At 36.3% G+C, this 21037-nt stretch overlaps 1 long non-coding RNA gene across 1 annotated transcript; it reads left to right on the top strand.

Moving 5' to 3' along the window:
* Window positions 1-621: 621 nt before the first annotated feature.
* On the top strand, window positions 622-2616 carry LOC110889174. The gene is made up of 3 exons (XR_002563449.2): window positions 622-1022; window positions 1876-1956; window positions 2327-2616. It is a non-coding gene; the product is annotated as an uncharacterized LOC110889174 (long non-coding RNA).
* Window positions 2617-21037: the final 18421 nt, after the last annotated feature.

The following is a 21037-nucleotide window of genomic DNA, read 5'->3' as shown; positions in this document are numbered from 1 at the left end:
ATGGGTATCGGTATCGAAACTACCGGGTACGGTACAGTACCGCTACGAATCGTATTTAATGGTAAAAACAGGTACCGAAAACGCAATTTGTTGGTACTGAAAATCAAGTCGGTTTGGGAAATTCGGTACCGGTACTCGGTACCATTTGCTCATCCCTAATTCAATGTTTTACACATATTTTTTTTCTAGTTTAACGGCTCTGTCGCAAGGCGCGGGTCGTATATCAACTTAATTATTGTTTTTATATTTTTTACGTTTCGCATGTGTGTTTCAACCTTTTTACGTCTATTTTTGTTGGGTTTTATTTTTTTCGGTGCTTGTTGGCGTTGGTGTGGTGTTGGTACTTGGTACTACTTGGAACAAATTTAAGCCCTGAACGCAACGCAAGAGGCTTAATAATAATTACTTATAATTTGTAGAATTCTTCTATAAAACACAATCTTGTATGTTATATAAGTTTTAAATTTATTTTATATAAATGTATATAAATATCAAAGAATTTTTTTATAGGTTCCTCCTAAAATATAAACAAATAAAATCATTGAAGTTATCCCGCTCATTTTTACCCTTTTCCTCAAAAATTCGAATTCCCGCTCGTTCTCAAAAAGCAAAATTGAAAATTTCAAATACACATCCTTCTATGTCTCCTTTTCTATCGATCTCAAACCCCCCTGCGTCTCGACTCAGAGGTTAGATCTCCATGGCGTGTTGCTTCCACCATTCTAAGAATAATCGTTGCAACAACTCCGTTATGGATGTCTATGGGATTATAAGAATCGATCTGATTGTTATCGTCACAAACCCTCCTTCATAAACAGATTTGCCTCCTCTCTCTCTCTGTTTCTCCTGAATTCCCGGGAAACTCGAGATCATACCTGCTCCGGAGCATTGCTACTGTGAATCAACACGGGAAATATACTCCGCTTGGAACGCCTCCATTTGATTGTGAAGGATTCTTGTAGCACAACCGGTAACCATTGACAACCGTACGAATCTTAACTCTTAATGATTTCGCAGCTGAGGTAATAACTAAACCCTTGTTTTGCTTTATTTTTATTACAACCCACCAGGAACTCAAAATTAAAAGGCGATTATTATATTCCATTATTATAAAAGTTATATTGATTTATAAACTTGTATATGCCATTATTATGTTCCGTATTCTTATTTTGTAATTGTTAGCAACTGCTATATTTCTTCTTTTTTTAGGATAAGGGACTTCAATCTGTATCCAGTCATTTTGCAAAGATTTTGAACTAAGAGAAATTTTTGCAGCAATCATAGGTTAAACTACTCATATTAAATTGGAATCTGGTAAAAATTCTTTCATAGTTTATTTTATATGCATAATGTAAAACCTTCTAGACAACTTTATATAAAAAGTTAGATATGACCGGTTGCTGCAAGGGGTCTGACTTTTTTCTTGGAATGGCAAATTAGGCTATGGGGTATGGGGCTTGGGTTGGGGCGTGGGTTGGCTGAAAACGCCTAAGCCACCACCCCGGGGGTTTGGGTTGGGGCGTGGGTTTGGGCGTGGCCCTTGGGGCTTGGGTTTGAAGCCGGGCGTGGGGCGGGCTAGCAAGGTGACATGGCGGGTTCTCAATGGCCAAACCAAACTCATGCCCCCCAACCCAAGCACCCAACCCAAGCCCCTCCATACCCCATGGGCGTGGGTTTGGGTTTGTTTTCCACGTGTCAACTCATGCCCCCAAACCCACGCCCACCATACCCCACGGTCTTATAGGATGTTTTCAATTATTATAAAATGGTAAAGTAGACTGAACTATGTGCAAATACACACACATGCATATATAGTTTGTTTACTTTGGGGCTAAATTCAATTATTCACCATGACTTATGATTTGATTCCACTAGGTCTTTGTGGAGGCTGGTTGACAAAGAAGCAGTGAAGCCCTCGACAAACAAAAGCATAACCGCAGTTCATGTAGTACCAAGGTTTCTATTTTTTTTTTCACTTAGTTTTCATAATCATTTGGACAAAAGAAACATAACATGCTTTTACAAAATTTTACTTATTTGGGTTCAACTTTATCTAGCATTAGTTAACTTTTTGTTCTTGATTCATCATGCACTCCATGGCATATATTTGATTAAATGTCTTAATGAAATTTCATACAATTCCAGGCTTATATTTGTGCTTGTTTAATGATTCCTAAGGTTAATATATAATTCCTTTTTACATCATTAGTTTGAATATATTTTAATATCAACACATGAAGTAAATTTAATTCTACACTAGACTTTGTGTTTTTGTAAACTGTAATATGCATCATTTACTAATGACTATAATGCATCATGTAATCAGGTAACTTGGAGCACCAATGGAACCGAACACGCCAATGACAAAACTAAGGAAGGCGGAAAATGGGAAGAACTTATGACACCCACAACAAAACACATGTAAACAATGACTTAGAAGTATCATATCATCTTCATCTTGGTTGTTTTTGTTAGTTTGTGTTTTAGAACTCGCAAGTCATAGATCTTTACATTTTTTATTTTATTTTTTCACATGTATTGTTCTATCTAAGCACATTTCCTCCATATATTGTGAGTTCATAGAAATTTGTAAATTTTTTTGGTATGATTTTCTTACAATTGGCTTCTGACATATTATTAGATATTACTTTTGTACTTTCCATAAATATAATAGAGACTAAAAGAATTGCTATAAGGGATTGATTTTTAGACGCTAAGGAAACATATCTAAGACTATTTTTCAGTTACTAAAACGAGTATATTATGCACTGAAATGGCATAGTATTAGAAACTAATTTTAAACCTCTTTTATTAGGGACTGAATTAACATGAAATCACGAACCTAACAAAACGTATTAACGACAATATCTACATGTTTCGAGGACTCATTTTCAGTCCCTAAAGTTATACATTAGGGACTGAAATATCATAGTATCCAAGACTGATTTGCAGTCACTGAAGAAATGTATTGGGTACTAAAATAACATGGTACCTGGGAACAAATTAAGGACTAAATCTTTATATATCGGAGACTGATCGTTAGTGCTTGTTGGTATCATACAATGGGGACTGATTTTTAGTTACTAAAACCACTATCTAGTACTAGGTATCCGGGACTGGCTGGGGACTAGAAAATCAGTCTTCGATAACCATTAGGGACTGATTTGGATGCATCAAAGACTGATTTTTTAGTCTCTAATATTCATTTTTTTTTGTAGTGTGATATGGAGTCTTCGTCACAATAAGTCTTCGTCCACATTGATTATTTGGACGAACCTTAAGTTTTCGTCGCCGTCGCCTGTAGTCTTCGTCACATTGAGTCTTCGCCATGTGGAGTCTTCGCCACAAGTAGTATTGTTCATGTGAACATAATCCCACGAAGACTCCTCATTCTTCGTGAAAAGGAGACTCCATGAAGACTATTCAATCTTCTTGGATATCACAACTTGCAGATGCAGAACATGTGTTAACATTTCTTGTACCGGGTCAAGATAGGAGGATATCTTGACCCCGGCCTTCACGTGTAACGTGTGCGAACCGAAACGAGCCGTATCCACGTAAAGTGCATCAACAAACTCCCCCTTGGAGGCTGCTCGTGAGGTTTGTCTACACAATATCGTCGGATCTTTAAAGTCTTCACAAGTCACGGACAGGGAGTGTATCAACAAACTCCCCCTTGAATGTTGCTCGTGAAACATTGATCTTCGAATTTTAGATCCTTGCGGTGTTGAGAAGTGGTCAGCAGCAACTCGATCATCTTGTTCTTTTTCTTCTTAATTTAATTTTTTTCTCAAATGAACCTTCCCCTTATTACATATATCCCCTTATTTAGATCATTAATTACATATTTACTCAACCTTAAAATTAAATTACATATTTCCCCTCTTATAAGGTTAAGGACAAAAATGCCCTCACAGTTATTAAAAAAAAAAAAAAAAACCTACTTTTCATTGCATCTGTAACTCATATCCTCCATCTACGTAAGACTCCCCGACTTTTCATCCTCTAGCAAAGATGGGCTCTGATATCCTCCACCAGCGTTAGGGCAAAACCTGCAATGGGTAAACTTATTCGCAGTCCTTGTAAACTATATTGGATTGTCATCAACTTATGCGGCTAGCTAATCGGCTAATTCGGTTGCCAGATTTTGGGATGCCGGTGGCCATGCGGCTTAGATATGTTCAAATTTCGGGTATGAGATTTTTCACCGGATTTATGCTATAATATTGACCATACATGACCAACCATAATGCTTGAAGAAGTTATTTGGTGTTCTTGTTAAAAAAGTGATATTAACATTTTAGATCAATCGCTTATTTTCTTATTTTCTGGGTCTTCGTTTTATGTTTATGATGTAGGATAGGAGTGTGCCTATTATTGATGATGGTATTTATGCTTCTTACGCCACGTTTGACAAAGTATTTATATATATGTCCACATGAGGATAAACGCATACTTCAAAAGAGCACAAGAATCGGCAAGGAAATATACCAAGGGACATTCAAATTTCTAAAGAAAAGATGGGCTATGATGGACAATCCGGCACAAATGAGGAGAAAAGTAAAAAATAAGAAATGTTATATACAATTGTTTGATTTTGTATAATATAACTCCGAGAATGAGAACAAGCGAAAAACGATTTTCCAAAACTATGAAAAAACTATGAAGATGACCTCTAATCGACATCTCTGCTACTAAATGCGTAAGAGAAATGAGCAATTTGCGCTTAATTATTGTATTTTTTCTATTAATAATTAAGATTTGTATTTTGTTGAAAATGTATTTGAATATATAGCGAAATTAGGTAAGCGTTAAACAATTAATATGTATAGTGAGACCATTACAAACTATATGGAAAATGGAGAGAGTAAAAACATTACATAGGCTTTGTAGAAATGACGTGACCCCAACCTAACTCTTGTACATGTGTTTGTTAACCTATATAAGAAAACCCGGATAAAAAAGGATGATATTAAATATACTATTGTAGACATGAACAACTAGATTTATTAGAGGAAAGAGAATTATATCATATTGCACTATGTATTGAATCATATTACATTACTAATCACCTTGTATCATATTACATTATGTTACATTGTATATTGTGTCACTACATAAATTGTAAAAAACTAATTACATATCCTTATCTAATAAAGGATTTCAACTAATGTCACGTGTCAGCATCAAATCTCTTCTTCCGGTTTTAATTTTATAAGTAAACTAGGTTAGAACCTCTTGTATTATACGGGTTAATTAAATATATTTTAATATACTAAGTAATAAAAAGTTACTTCTTTAAAAACTCGTATATTGTACGAGTTGAATAACAAGTGTATTATACGCCTTGAATAATTATAATATAATCAACTAATGTCACGTGTCAGCATCAAATCTCTTCTTCTGGTTTTAATTTTATAAGTAAACTAGGTAAGAACTCTTGTATTATACGGGTTGATTAAATATATTTTATATACTAAGTAATAAAAAAGTTACTTCTTTAGAAACCATGTATTGTACGAGTTGAATAAACAAGTGTATTACACGACTTGAATAATTATAATATAATCAGGTAATACACACAGTAGTAAAGTTATTGAGAAAAATGAACTTTGATGTACTATTTAAATAAAATGACATTTTACTTTGTTTTTTAATATATTTATTAAAAGGTTAGAAAGGTGTGCATCACACGTGGTTGGATCAATAAAATACTAAATAGTTATTATAAATAAATGAAAAAATAAAAGAAATAATTAAGAAAAAATATTAAATAAATAAGACATAAGAATAAGATAAAATAAGGATAAAGATTATATATTAAAAGATAAATTTAGGATCCACCACTTGTGGCCTAGTGGTACAGAGGCTTGGATTCTCCAATGGAGAACCAAGTTCAATCGCCACTTATTACATGTTGGTGGATTAGGCAATGATGGGTAGAGCCTAGCCTCCCTGTAGAGGTGCCATATATATCCTATCTATCCTGAGCCCACCTGGGTTTTTGTCCCACCATCTGTTATGCGAGAGAGAGTGCTATTCTTGTGGTGGCATAACGACTATCAAGTGGCAGCCGACGGTATGGTTTCCGGGGGAACACCCAAGCAAAACTCTTAAGCCAGACTAGGCCCGATTAAGACAACATAGTCTAGCCGGAGTAGGGAAATGAGGCTCTCCAATTTATGGAGCGTGGTAGCCTAATACAAGAAAGTCGACCTTAAACAAAGAAGATAAATATAAGTATATAGATATAGATAAATGTTTTATGAAGTTTTAGATTTATTAATTAAAAAAGTAATTATCTATAATTAAGTAGGAGAGAAACATCCGAAAACCAAAAAAGAGATGCCTCCGGTAATGACACCTATCTGTTATTAAATAGCTAACACAACAGTGATCACGATATGTTATTGTGAAAAATGAATTTTGATGTAGTATTTATATATAAATAACATTTTACTTAGGTTAAAAACGTGTTTCTTACACGTGGTCGGATCAGTAAAATATTAAATAATTATTATAAATACGCAAAAAATAAAATACATAGTTTAGAAAAAATATTTAATAAATAAGAGATAAGAATAAGACAAAATAAAGATAAAGTCTTTGTACATTAGAAGATAAATATAAGTATATAGATCTAGATATATAGATAAATGATTTATGAAGATATTGATTTATTAATTAAAAAATAATTATTTATATTAAGTAGGTTTGAAAGACGGGAAAACAAAAAAAAAAATAGATGATTCAAGTGAATGGCATGTGTCTCTCATTAGTTTACTTTATTATATAGTATAGATAGAAGATAGTATTTTATGTCCATTAAGCTTAAGGCAAATTGCAGACAGTGTACTTTAACTAAAGAAAATTACACTAGATACCCTTTATGTTTTATGTTCTACAAAAGAGGTATCCTTTCGCCCTAATTTCAATTAAATAAACCTATGTGACAATCACATGATGGTAAAATAGTCTTTTAACTTATTTAATTAAAAACATTAAAATACAAATAAAAAACATATTAAAAGAAATATTGAATTATTAAAAACCCAGTCTCTTTGCACTATCAAAAAAATAATTTTATAATGCTTTTATTTGAATTTTAATAAACCTAAAAGCTTAGTAATCTATTTAAACTAGCTAATTAATCACATTTCGATTTTGATTAAAATAGAAATAACTATTTTATAATATACATTTGTGAAGTGTTTGTTTATTTGTTGACACTCATTTAGTCAATTACATAACATGTTATGTTTGTTTATAATTATTTGATGTTTATTATTCTAAGGTTTTTTAAATTTTTTATATTACAACTCGACTTCCCTTAAATGAAATATTGTCCTCAAAATTAATGTTATACCACAAGTTACAAATAACCTTGCTAATGTTTTGTACAAGACACAATAGCAAGCTATTGGTCTAAACTAATTAAAACAATAGGGACATTTTGATTTAGGAATGAACAACTCTGCTGATTTTGAAGTTCCACATGGAAATTGATTGTCAGATTAGAGAACAAACAACTATCACTTCGTAGAAGCAGCAGATTTACATCTCGAGTTGAATTCACAAAACATGTAATGAGCAAAGTTGAATTTTAGTTGGTTAAATCAATTGATTCATCAAAGATGTAAATGCCCGTTTTAAAATATATTCCAGAAATAATTACAAAAGACTGATAAGAACAAAAAGGATTGAATGTAGCATGCAACTATAAAGGATTGAATAGCATGCATCTTTGATGTAAAGGCCCGTATTAATTACAATTTAAACTTGTCTAAGATATTTAGCAAGGGATTTGGTCGAATATTTCAACAAGTACGAAAACCCACCAAATTTTGGGATGGGTTGTGTTATAATGAATTGGCCAAGATATATATCAAAGCAATACCTCTGGACATAAATCACAAAAGAAAAAAAAAAGATCAAGCAATAGATCTTAAAAGAACCTGGCTTACAATTTTCTTTTTATCTTGTTAGCATTGATGCTTTGGTTTTGTGTGTCCACTTGAACGTTCATGGAAGAAAATAGTGAGGCAAAAGAAATGGTTAGAACAAATAAATGTGACTAAACTAGTTTCAAATGAATTATTATAGCGAAAGTAAAAGAACAAATATATGGTTCCTACTGTAGGGGAGGATCTAGTCGCCTAATCCTTGTGTACAAACCAACCCGGTTGTGCGGAATCCAACCGAGATCGAACACGTAAATAATTGACACGAGACTCAACGATTAACACCAATGTATTAATACTTGAAAACAGTTACAATGCAAGGTTTACAAATACACTCTGTAAACTCTCTCTAGTTCTCTCGTGTTCTCACACTTGTGTCCCCTCTCTTCTCTTCTGTCTGATATGGTCTATTTATAGCACCAACATTGACGAAACAGAAGACCAACGACGAAATGGAACATCTTCGACGAAACACATGGCCAAACGACGAAACAGGAAAGGATATGAAACATGGTCGATGATACTGACTTGTTTCGTCGACATCACACGTTTTTCGTCGATCTGGGCTTTGGCCCAAAACAGTTGAGGCCCATGCTGTGTTTCGTCACCTTGGTTCAGCCCAGATCTTGTTATCTGGCGCAGTGCTCAAGGTTTGGCTCTCAACTTCGTGCATTGAACTTTGGAGCGTACGACGGAGGAATGTCGTGACGTTGAGCTTGAGCCGAACCTAAGCCGGACCGAACTGAGTCGCGTCCACATATCGTGTACTAACAAACTCCCCCTTGGACGCTACTCATGAGGTTAATCTTTCATGTCTTCTATGTCGGAGGATCTTCAAAGTCTTCACGTCTTGTAAGCAGAAAGTGTATCAACAAACTCCCCATTTCATTTAGGAAGTGTGTTAACAAACTCCCCCTTAACATAAGCTCTCCCTTGAGTTATGCTCGTGAATATTTTGATCTTCAATACTTGAGATCCTTGTGGTGTTGATGATTGGTCAGCAGCAACTCGATCATCTTTATCATTTGAGTGCCTTCACGTAGTGTCTTCATTCCGAAGCTTATCATTGAATATGTTCTCCTTGCCTTTAGCAACTGCACAAGCATGAAATCTAAATGCGTAATGAGAACAACTGCTTGGAATATAGTTAACATAACAAACGACACACAAGTGACCATTATTCAATCAGCTTCCGTCCGACAGTTTGAAAATTTAATAAATTTATCAATTTTAGTTTTTAACTTTCAAAACTTGCAAATTTTGACCGTTTATGAAGATTTAGTCGATTTGGTTTTCAATCAGGTTTCAGGTAGCGAAGACTCAATCAAAAATAAGATAGAAATAAAATCTTTTTGGCTTTTAGAAAGTTTATATTAAAACACACCTAAAATCTTTTTGGAATTTTGGAATATTTCAAATGTAAAGACCAAAAGCAGTAAATAAATATATACAAAGATGCAGAAACTGAAAGCATTAAATAAATATTTACAGACATTCTTTTTGCGAGTTTAGAGGGTAAGAGAATCATATCAGTGTACGGTCACGCCAAAACGCTCTTTTTGTTCAATTAGTTAATATTAAGATAAGCATCCTATAACGATTATCGGTATTGTTGTCCACCTAAGCTCAACTTATCAGACGTAATCATGGCGAGGGGATACGTTAAGGTATGATTTATTCTTACCGACCGGTGTTCATCCACATCATGACACATTCCCGTATCAAGGTATGCACGAGAGTTCATCTTACCGGTGAGTATACCGATTATCATCTGTTTTGACGTATATGATGTGAGATACTCACTTATTTTGATTTGAAAACAAGCCCTATGTGATTGAATCACTTATTGATGAGGAACTTGATTTTTGATGCATGAGGGCACAGGAGCAAGTCCGTGAACAGGTCAGTACTTTCGTACAGCAGAGAGACGAACTTGACTCCCGGATGAATGTGATATTTTATCACTTATTTGTTTGGACATGTGATTGTTGATCACTTATTGAGGTCGTATGCAGTATGTACACGTATGTATGGTATCATGGAAGATCTAGACTTGCGTCCCCGTTATTTTCCGGTAAAAGATACAACCATGATACCCAGATGATAAGAAGCATAAAGACCGAATATCTCAGAACCTCGGCAATCTCTCAAACGAAATTTCGGTACTAAGACCATATGCCAATGTGCGGTTCCCACCTAGTCTTCAGTCGATTTAGATTCAAACGAAATTTCTGCACACTTTATATAGAGCTGCTTAACATATTTTTCATTTAAGGTTTAAAGAGGTTTAGACAGACCACTGATGTACTATCATTTTCTCTTTTACTCGCCAGGAAACTCATTTTTGTTTTTCTTTTGTTTTTGTGTTTTTGAAATTTTTCGATGTTTTTGGATTTTCAAATTTGGATTTACTCCCCCTAAAATCAACAAACTAAGATAAATTTAGGAAAACACAAACAAATATTTACAAAAATGATTTTCCGATGTTGGTTTTACTCTTGCTTGACCTTAATGCCGTTTACCAATAATAAAAAGTCAAATCTTGATTTGTCAAATGCTTTGGTAAAAAGGTCGGCACGTTGGTCATCGGTGTGGACCTTAACAACATCGATTAGCCTTTTATCAAAGCAATCACGTATGAAGTGATATTTGATTTCGATGTGTTTGGTCTTTGAATGCTGCACAGGATTTCTAGTGATCTGTAAGGCAGCATAATTATCAACGTAAATAGGAGTAGTTAGGAATTCAAAACCGTAGTCACGCAATTGTTGTTGGATCCACAAGACTTGGGAGCAACAACTTGAGGCAGCAATGTATTCAGCTTCGCATGTTGATGTAGCTACACACGTATGCTTCTTGCACTGCCATGTGAGTAGGCGATTTTCCAAAAACTGACATCCATCCGTTGTGGATTTGCCGTCGATTTTTCATCCGCCAAAATCAGAATCACTGAAAGCGATCAAATCAAAGTTATTATCCCTAGGGTACCATAGACCGGTGTTAGGGCAACCCTTCAAATAACGAAAAATCCTTTTTACAGCTACAAGATGTGAGGCCTTCGGGGACTTGATATCTGGCAAGCAGACACGTTGGGTACATTATATCTGGTCTTGATGCTGTGAGGTACATAAGAGATCCGATCATCGCGCGGTAGTATGAGGGGCTAACAGCTTCACCCTTCAAGTCTGGATTAATTCCGTGATTTTGCTGCAATGGGGTACCGATGGGCGTTGCATCAGACATCTGGAACCGGCTCAAGATGTCACCAACATATTTAGTCTGATGGATGAATATCCCAGACTCAGTTTGTTGCACTTGTAGGCCCAAAAAGAAAGTCATTTCCCCCATAGCACTCATCTCGAATTTATCCTGCATAATACGCTTGAAATTCCTACACAAAACATCATTAGTAGAACCAAATATAATATCATCAATGTATACCTGTACTAGTAGAAGATCTCCATCTTGTTCTTTGATGAAAAGAGTACAATCGATAAGACCTCTGCGAAATCCATTCTCCAGCAGATAATTAGATAAGGTTGCGTACCAAGCTCGCGGTGCTTGATGTAGACCATAGAGAGCTTTGTTGAGCAACCAAACCCGATCGGGATGGATAGGATCTTCAAAACTTGGAGGCTGTTCGACGTATACCTCTTCTTCAACCACACCATGTAAGAATGCACTTTTGACGTCCATCTGGTAAACCTTGAATCCTTTGAATGAGGCATGAGCCAGAAAGATCCCGAATTCCTTCCAGACGTGCAACAGGTGTAAAAACTTCGTTGTAGTCGATCCCTTCAATCTGACAAAAACCTTGAACGACTAATCTTGCTTTGTTTCGGATAACGACTCCACGGTCATCCTTTTTGCATTTATACACCCAACGGGTACCAATCTTCTTGTAGGTCCCAGGTTTGTCAACTAGCTTCCAGACACCTAGCTTCTAGAATTGTTGCAGTTCTTCCTGCATTGCTTCAACCCAAGAATTATCTTTCAAAGCTTCTTTAATAGATTTTGGTTCTTCTTGTGAAACGTAACACGCAAAGGACCAATCATTTTGTTTACCAGATTCTCGAATCACCGCATATAAGCCTGCATTGTTGTTGTTTCACAACATGTTTCTTGTTTGAATGTCACTCTGTACATTTCCGATGATGTTTTGTTGAGGATGGGTATTGTGAATCCTTGTTTCTGGATTATCTTGAACTGGAACATTTGTACCCAGATTGTTGAGATTGAGATCAACAACCAATTCAATACCCGGAATTAACGAAGAGGATGATGCAGTAGCTTCAGCTATTCTAGGGACGTCCACTAGAGGTGTAGCCTCTGAAGTACCATGAACTGCTGTTGTTGGAGCTTCTTGATCTGCATTGAGAAATTCATCATCCTCTGAAGATTCGTTCAATTCGGTAGCATCGTGAAAATCCTCATTGTCGAGAGCATTATTGTTCAATGAAGATGGTTCTTGATTGGCAACAATTGGACGAACCAACGGTGAGTCTGTTGCGTTGTCACTCTCGAAAAACATCCTTGCCGCAACATTTTCTTCAACTGCTTCAACATTGATCAAATTGAAAAAGTCATCGTACTCAAACATCTCAATGTAACCTTCAAACAACACCCATTACATATAAGCGTACCAAAGTGAAATGTTTCTATATGCATTTACCACTAACAACACGTTGAGTTATAATTCGCATGAAATATCCAACATCACTCTGTCTTTAGACATAATACAAATGACATCGTTGTATAACTTGCTCAGCACAATTTGTGTATCTACAATAACTTACATATTTTTCCACTTGTCTTTCCAATTCTAAAAATATGAATTCATCGTCGAAACTTCCATTCAAGACTAATTACTTGTCTTTTCTTCTTGCAGAAACATTCATAGGTTAGAGGCTCATTTGTGCACTTTCACCTCAACGGATAATTTCTTGCAATTAAATTATCGTTGATAAAAGGTATTCCTTTCTAAACTTCGTAATCATATGAGATTGAATTAAAGATATGGCTTATGAGGAAATCAAAATTGCTTCTTCTATGAAGATCTACAAGGTTTCTCTCATTTATCTATACATACCTGGCATAGTAGGTTTTAAATATCACTTGGTAAATAGCTATTTTCCGGTTCGATCTTTTATGGCGATGGCATGCTAGCTAGCATAGAATAATATTTAGGGTTTTTTTTGTCTTTTTGTTTTTATGGCGATGGCAACCTGGCTTACAATATAGTATCATCAATCATTATTCACAGCTAGCTATTCGACAAATGGTAATAGAAATCTATTGCATAATGTAGCGTTAGATTCATGCTAATCAAGCTAAATGTGATCTTGTGCCATACCTTTAGCACCTTTTGCACGCAATACTCTGGTTTAGTATATATTTTTATCATTCGTACTATATCACAAATTTGTTTTTATGTAATTTGAGTTAACATTATATTGCTATTATTGCTAAAACAATTATCCCTTCCGAATGGATAACTTATTTGTGAAATGGTTAAACCTCTAATTTCCCTAAAGTATTGAAACTCTTGTTTTGTGTTTATTGACTCCTATCTAAATTCATTTGGTGCCTACATACTCACAATACTTATACTTGCAGGATGTTTTATTCACCTTTTTTTAACCTAGCTACCTGTGACAACACAATGGCAAAAAACTCAAACGCCCGCGATCACAGACAACCAACGCTTGTCTGGGTAGCCTAAGCCCACCATCTCCGATTTCGAGGAAAACCCGCCGCCCAAAGAGCCCACTGAATCGGATTCGAACTTGAGACATGTGGTCTTCAACACTTGAATCGGCGTGCATAAAAAAAATATATTTGTGGGATGTTTTATTCACCTACATAAAGACAATTAGGTGTAAAAAAAAGTAGGACATGAGGGATTAGATTTGTAAAATTAAACAAATTGGGTTAGAATTGTAAATCTTTCTAGGTTAAAAAGATTATAAAGCCACACTCCTTGTTCTTCGTTTGTCAGTTCCACATATCGACCCGCCGCAGCCGTCAAACTATGCTAGATGGCCACTGCTCTAGCGTCTGGGATTGATGAATTCTGGCCTCCCGATATGTCAAAATCATCGGTGAGTGGTATTTGATTTTTAAATTCTTTTCATCTATATTCTTCTTAACTTGTTCGGAGCAAGCCTTGTTGTGATCAGAAACTGTTTCTGGTTTTTATTTCAGTCTTTTTTTTCTTCATGACGTCGGTATTATCATGCAGGCTGTTGAAGAACGATCGTTGACTGTTCAAAGGATTTCGGAAGACAATCTCGTTTCAGGTAACTGTTAATCGATTAAATGTTGTATTCTTTTAACAAAACCTTCTAGATCATCTATCGCAAGTTAAAGAAGTTTTTATATAAATCCTGATTTGCTGTTTTTTCATATCACTCACTGTGTAAGACGAATTTTAAAGAAGATAAAAATTTTGATTTTGATCTAATAAATTAGGTAGTATATGATATAATTTGGTATTTTATGAGGTTCAACGTTCATATTGGGCTTATTGTTTTATGATATCTGAAGGTACTCCAAGTGTGATATCTGGGATGAGTCACGGCCTTAGATGGATAGTATACGAAACCCTAGAAAGCAAAAAAGCGCCGACTGACGTCTCCAATGATACCTTCTTCTTCAGCAGCTGCCCTCGATTAATCATGGCCCCGACTATCCGGACACCTTCTCCGCCTAATTTCACACTTTTTGTGACCTAGACGCCTCGTATAGCTCTATACGAGGCGTATATGCACTGAATTCGATGGGGTCTCAGAGGGTGTCAGGCACGATGTTTAAGGAACCCTATACGAAGGGTATAGCCCTATACGAGGCGTCTATGCTTGGTTTTTTTTTGGCTGAAATGAGGGGTGTTTTGGTGGGTTTTGGTATGGTTTTTTGGATAGTTTGGAAGATGTGTTTTTTTATTGAAAATTTTTTTGTTTTTAAAAAAAGTTTTTTTTTCTTTTTTACACTATAAAAGGTTTTTGTTTTTTAAAAATCAACTATTTTAAAAATCGTCCTTTTTTGGTTTAAAAAAAAGTTTTGTTTTTTTTTTGTTTTTTACACTATAAAAAGTTTTTGTTTTTTTTAAATCAACTATTTTAAAAATCGGCTCTTTAAATATATTATATCGATATATTATATTGTTTTTAACATTTTACTTTTTTAAATATTATTCTTTCGATTAAAATTTTATCTCTTTCAAATATTGTTTCGGTATTATATTCAGGGGGTTATATTGTTTCCGTATTATATTCAAAACATATTTTGTTTCCATATTATCTAAATTTAAGACAACAATCATTAACTAACCGAATAACTGAAAACAAACATAAATATGAAATATATAAGATAACTTTTTACATCCATAACAAAAATATATAAGATAAGTTTGTACATCCATAATAAAAATAAAAACAACAACAGGTCTATGCATCCAAATCCGAATCCGAATCCTGATGCTGCTGCTGCGGCTGGTGCTGCTGACGTGGTGCTCGAACCAGTGGAAGTGGTATCGGGGGTAATCCCTCTCTCTCTCTCGTCTATCCTGCTCTGCCCGTACCAGCCAACCTACCAAATCGTTGAGCCTGTCAAGCTCGGCTCGTACATCCGGATGTAGCGCAGCTCCTGGGGCATGACCTGGAATAACGTGACGTGGAAACTGAGTTGCCCCGGCAGGTGGCGGTGGCTGTGGCACCGCTGCATCGTCTAGATCCTCCGGAGGGTCCTCCACGGGCACTACATCAGCAGGATCTGCAGGAGGATGAACGGGCTCGAAATGCTCTGGTAGGGCCTCCTCTGTCCATACGCCCCCTTCGCGGTTTTTAAACCGCGGGCCAACGGGGAACCTCTTGATTACCTTCATCCCCCACAGCGACTGCATACCCATCCGCGTCGGCATGATTGCCGGCGTCCGTAGATGTGGGTCCTGGTGTGGTACGAGGCCCAACGAATGGGCAATGACGGTCACGTACGCCCCGCCATACAAAAATCCGCGCTCCTGCCGGTGATGGGCGGAGGCGTAGTACTGGGCTAGACCGTGTGCTAGCGCGCACGGCCTCCTATATAACAAACAATAAAGGAAAAAAAGATCTGTGGTCGTACACCACTCACGGCTGTAGCCGCGCGCTGAAATAGAAGTAGCGAGCAAATGGGCAGATACCTGCAGATAGTGTTAGCGAAATACAAAAACAGAGATTAATAAACAGTGCATATAATCACAATAATTGCCATAATAAACGTACATACCTGTATAGTGGGTCCCTAACAAACGACACCCTCCCCTTCGACTTGTCGTGCTCCCAATGATCCGCCCCCGCAATCACCTGCCAAAACCCTACAAGAGTGGGTTTTTCAACCACCACTAGCCCCGCTGTGTAAATCTCAGTCTCGATCTCCTCCTGCATGTATAAACCATAATGCACCGCAAACTCTGCTAGCGTCATCGAACGCATAACGCCAGCAAGCCTGAAAGAAACCTCAGGCGGATGGGGAGCACCTGGGTACGGAAGCGGCACTGGGACCCCAGGAGGGTGAAATGTGAATGACGAAAGGAACTCGACTAGCAGCTCCCTGTAGGTCGGCGTGTGCGCCAAATCAAAAAGACGATGCCACGGCGAATCGACAGGTATAAACCGACGCACTCTCGGCGTCTCAGCAATCTCATCCATCGCATCCCAGTCGATCGATCGATGCATGCGATCCAACGTGCATCCTCCTAAGCTTCTGGCAATGACGGGCGGCCTCGGTGCCGTCGGGAAACTCTAGATATGGATGCCCCTGCAGCGTATCCACAGGCGGTCGCCGTCTCCGTCGTGGACCCTGCTGAACCGGCTCTAAGTGAATGTCATCGCTCGCCCGGCATCAGATCGTCCTCCATAATAAATACTGTATACGTATAAAAACAATAATAAATAAGTAAATAATTAAATAATTATATAATAATAATAATAATAATAATAATAATTAATAAATAATAATAATAATAATAATAATAATAATTAATAAATAATAATAATAATAATTAATAAATAATAATAATATTAACAATAATTAATAATAATAATATTTAATAACAATAATAATAATGTTTTTAATAATAATAATAATAATAATATTTAATAACAATAATAATAATGTTTTTAATAATAATAATTAATAATAATAATAATATTAACAATAATTAATAATAATAATAATAATACAATAATTAATAAATAATAATAATAATAACAATAATAATAATAACAATAATAATAATTAATAATAATAATAATAATAATAATGATATAATAATTAATAAATAACAATAATAATAATAACAATAATAATAATAACAATAAACAATAATAACAATAATAATAATAACAAAAAAAAAAAATTCAGAGCCTCGTATAGCCCTCGTATAGGGCTATACTCGGCGTCCTGTTCTACTTGTTCATCTTCAACCTTATAGTCAAACCCCCAAAACCCAACAAAATTCAAATTTCAGGGCAAACCTACGGTCTAAAGGCATAAACGAGACAAAAATACTTAACTACGGGATGAAATACGTACCGGTGATGCTTCAAATCTTCAAAAATACGGTCGAAATACGTACGAGGCGTATAGATCTGTCTTCACCGTATGTGTGTGTTTTTTTGTTTGGGGGTGTAATCAGTGTCGTCTAGGCCCCCCCAGACTTATACGAAACATAGACGACTCGTATAGAGTTATACGACACGTCTATGCTTCTTGTTAAATGACTTTTTTGCCCCTGTATAGCCCCAGTATAGGCGTTTTCATGGGCAAAATGGTAATTAACCAAACCAAAAAGATATTTCTGGAGTGGTTAATTACCATTTTGCCCCTGAGTAATGCCTATACTGGAGGCTATACACGGGCAAAATGGTCATTTAATAAAACTTTTTTAATAATTAAAAAAGGAAAAGGTGTTAAAGTTGCCGCCTCAGTTGTACTCCTCGTACAGACCTGTACGAGTCGTCTAGGTGTGCAAATTACTTTTGAGCCCCTGTTAAAGGGCTATACTGGGGACTTTCAGGGGTAAAATAGTAATTAACAAAAACTACTTTCAAAATTCAAATTTAAAGTAAAAGAATTGTTACCGCTCAAATAGACGACCCGTACAGGTCTATACGAAGCGTCCATGTTCAAAAAATTCAAATTTTGAAATTCAGATATTCAAAATTTAAAATTTCAAAAACCCGCTCAAATAGACGACCCGTACAGCTCTATACGAGGCGTCTGTTTTAAGTAAAATTACTTTTTAGCCCCTGAAATAAGCCTAGATTAGGGGCATATCAGGGGCTAAATGGTCTTTTGATCAACCATATACGACCCGTCTAGCTTTATACGAGTCGTATACTTGTATTTTTTTTTGTAGAAATTATAATAAAAATTACTTTTTAATGAAAGAAAATTATAGAAAAATACTATTAATTACAAAAAAATAGTATTAATTACAAAACAAAATACTATTAATTACAAAAAAAAAATACTATTAATTACAAAAAAATACTATTAATTACAAAAAAATACTATTAATTACAAAAAAAATACTATTAATTACAAAAAATACTATTAATTACAAAAAAATACTATTAATTACAAAAAAAATACTATTAATTACAAAAATCATTCTTCCGTATAACTATCTATGTAATTAAGACTGGGGTTTGATCTTGGCCGAGGATTCATTATCGATATATACCATTCTAGACGTGGCAAGTACATATCTTCCCATTGTTCTGTATGGGGTCTTCGGTGGGTCAACCATAGCCCGTGTGCTGGTGGCATAGGATAATCCCCTTCCAGCTTAACATGTATGAAGTGGTTCTCGTTAACATGTGTAAACGTTATGAATAATGGTTGTTGATTAGCCGGAGGACTTAGTATTGGGAAGTAAGTGGAACTCGCACCCATGGTTGTCGTTAACAGGTGCACCCCGATACCGTACGTTTGTGCAATAAGAAGTCCTGCAAAGGGGAAGTCCATCCAGTGATTCTCCCCACAACCGGCCACTGAATCCCAAATTAGGCCCTGACGATGCGTGTAAAAATAACCTTCAGCCCATGCTTCAAATATTGGGAACCAGATCGATTCGTTCTGATCCATTTCTTGGACAAGGTCTGTCACACCCTCAAAATACCACCTAGGGAGTGTCCCTGATAGGCGTGTGACGTACCAATAACGAGCCACCAATTACATTAAACCCTTACAAATTATAATTAAAATCCCCATTATTAATAAAAACATCTTCAATAAGTTTAAACGAAAACCAATAAGTTCAGCGGAAGCAAATAAAAGAAAACATAATTAACTGTTTCAGTTTAAATGTGTGGAATCAATAAACCCATCATTCGTATCCAATCAGCACGACCCATGACCACTCCAGCTACTTCAGACAGCAAGTTCCAAATCCGTATAACCTAACAACCTGCGAGCATGCAACAAGTGTATCAGACAACGCTGGTGAGTTCAAGGTTTTGTTAACAAGTTATGTTACCATATGTATGTTAATGCGAATTAACGCTGCGATACAATGTTGCTCATGTTAGATACCCTAGGGAGAGTGCCCATGTGTATCCGGGGAGTGGTTACCCCTTAACGACCGTTTGCTATGTTGCCTTCGTTAGATACCCTAGGGAGAGTGCCCATATGTATCCGAGGAGTGTGCCTCTAACAACCATAGCCATACCCAGATAATTAGTTCACGCCCGTCCTTACGGCCCGGTGTGAGGTTTCCCACCTAATAGCGCTATCAACTAATCACCCCCATTGCCCTCCAGGCAATAACCAAAACCGATTAAGTTATTTACCCAATGTTTCCCTTCCAAATGTTTACCAGTTGTCCCAAACCACCGGGACGCATGCTTGAGAAAAGTGCAGTGAACTCACCTTTGATGTGCTCGGTAAGATTATCTACTTAATTACCAGTTGATCAATCGCGTCCTATCATGGTTACCAACAATGATCAGTTCTATGCACATAAATCACCCATTCTACATTCACATTGCACAGGTAACGTACAAGTATCGCACATAACATCATGCTAATTGTAACAAAGAATCGTATTATATAGATATATGGACCCTAGCAGTCATTGTAATAATTGATTTTTGGCCTACTATGATAGTATGCATTCTAGTAGGTTGCATGTGGTAAACATTATTCCTTAACACGTAGTACACATTTAGGGGCCACATACACATTCGTATCACAAGTCCACACATCACATAACAACCCAACAGTCCAGTCCATTCGGTTTATTCACGCAAATGTGTAACCCAATTAACTTCTTATTCATGGCCCACGAACTAATGGGTGTGGTTTCCCCGTGACTGCCCGGCCCAATTTCCTTATACAGCCCAAAGGAAACGGTGTAACTTAACTCAGTTTGGAAGCCCACTATCTACAATGTAACCCGATATAAATTGCAGCCCATTGAGGGCATGTGGCTCTTTTATTAAGCAGGCTTGTAAGTGAAGCCCAGCTCTTTGATTTCATTTGTTTCGGACACACACAAACCTCCTTTCCAAACCCCCTCCCCAAGTCCCAACTACATTTAACAATCTATAATATGCACCCTGGGTTGCACGGCCCAACCGATACTGGTCCAACTAACTTAACTAAACACCGCACCCCGCCCGACCAGACCCAGGTCAGTTCTATGTGTGTTCGTGTAACTGGGCTCAGTTTGCAGCCCATATTCGGTTTATGATACCCAGCCCACTTAATGTATTCCATTTAAAAGTTGCAGCCCACTCAATAATCATCAGGCCTAAGGAACTGTATCATAACTAAATTTATGTATGGTGGCTACTAAACCTCGACTAATTAATGATGTTACCATCGAGCCCAGTGTATTTCAATGTAACGCATGATCTCATCAACAACTAATTAATGTGTAAATCTAATAAATATGCAATTACTAACCACTAGTTTGGTCAAATGGAATGATGCCTCGGGGGAAAAGTCTACTGCCGCCAATTTCTAACCTATTTGATTGGACCAAAAGTTAGTGGGGTTGTTGTTTTAAATTTTGATAATTGAATCAACTA

This window comes from Helianthus annuus, chromosome 11 (genome assembly GCF_002127325.2).
Source record: "Helianthus annuus cultivar XRQ/B chromosome 11, HanXRQr2.0-SUNRISE, whole genome shotgun sequence".
Lineage (NCBI taxonomy): Eukaryota > Viridiplantae > Streptophyta > Magnoliopsida > Asterales > Asteraceae > Helianthus > Helianthus annuus.
This window is presented reverse-complemented; position numbering and strand designations above follow the sequence as displayed.